General features: G+C 48.3%; 1 protein-coding gene across 1 annotated transcript in view; it reads left to right on the top strand.

The window, feature by feature from the left end:
- The first annotated feature begins 236 nt into the window (after positions 1 to 236).
- Positions 237 to 1004, top strand: part of cped1 (cadherin-like and PC-esterase domain containing 1) — a 209425-nt gene continuing 208657 nt past the window's right edge. Inside the window, exon 1 of the mRNA XM_063217755.1 lies at positions 237 to 1004. This exon is cut by the window's right edge and continues 363 nt beyond it. The gene's annotated coding sequence lies outside the window, so the exon portion shown is untranslated.

Below are 1004 nucleotides of genomic sequence, written 5' to 3'. Positions count from 1 at the left end.
ATAACATGGGTGCTTCTGTGCTTCTGTTCTCCCAGCCCCTGAAGTAGGAGCGCTTAGCCTGCCCAGCCTGCCGAGAGTGCGACCGAGAAAGCATGTGCGAATTTAAACTGCTCCGTGCGGCACTTGGAATGTAAATAGGCTACATTTTCCATTCCGGCTATAAAAGGTTTCGTCAAAATCTCTCTCTCTCTCTCTCTCTCTCTCTCTCTCTCTCTCTCTCTCTCTCTCGACGCAGATGATTCGCCCTTTCTTTTCAAGTTTCTCTGAAGTAGCGGTGGGGAGGGCGAATGAGAAATTAAACCATCCCCTTGGGATCATTAATTTTCGGTAAGCAGTAGCGGTCTGCTCAGGGGGGAAGTCACTGTTTACTTTTTTTCCTCCAGGATTAACGTGAACCAGGTGGACCTCAAAGCTAACGGGACAAGCGCACATTGTGTTTATACCTTCGAAGAGAAGAAGCCTTCTGTGAATTTGGATAGGCTGAAGTTGGGTGATTTTTGAGAGAGTTTCACAGACGGTCGCCTTATTTTATCCACGCAGTTTTCAGAGGAGCAGAAAGTTTTTTTCTCCATTGCTCCTTCGTCTGACAGCGCACGAAGGAGGCGTAGACTGACTTCACTTCAGCATGGTCATGCGGTTCCGCTACTCGGAGTGTTTTTAATCAACCGTGGGGCACTCTCTTGAAGAGGGCAAAGGAAAAGTTTTCTTCCTCTAGCCTGAAATCCAGAAAACACTCATTGCTCCACAGTCGACTGGACTGAGTGCCTCTGTCTGGGGGTCTGCTTCCAAACCTTTTACGCGTGATTTTTTAAAAACTTGTTATTCACCTCTCTGTGCTCGCTTTCGGCTCACTTCTCAGCGGAGGACAAACAACGGTAATGGCATTTCTGATTTTAGCACTTTCTCACCCCGCTGTTGCAGTGAAATGCGCTGGCATTTAAACCTCCGCATATTCCCCTAGCCAACGCGGATAGCAGAATTTTTGGACGCCGTGGGAGCCTGCC

Source organism: Engraulis encrasicolus, chromosome 15 (genome assembly GCF_034702125.1).
Source record: "Engraulis encrasicolus isolate BLACKSEA-1 chromosome 15, IST_EnEncr_1.0, whole genome shotgun sequence".
Taxonomy (NCBI): Eukaryota; Metazoa; Chordata; class Actinopteri; order Clupeiformes; family Engraulidae; genus Engraulis; species Engraulis encrasicolus.
This window is presented reverse-complemented; position numbering and strand designations above follow the sequence as displayed.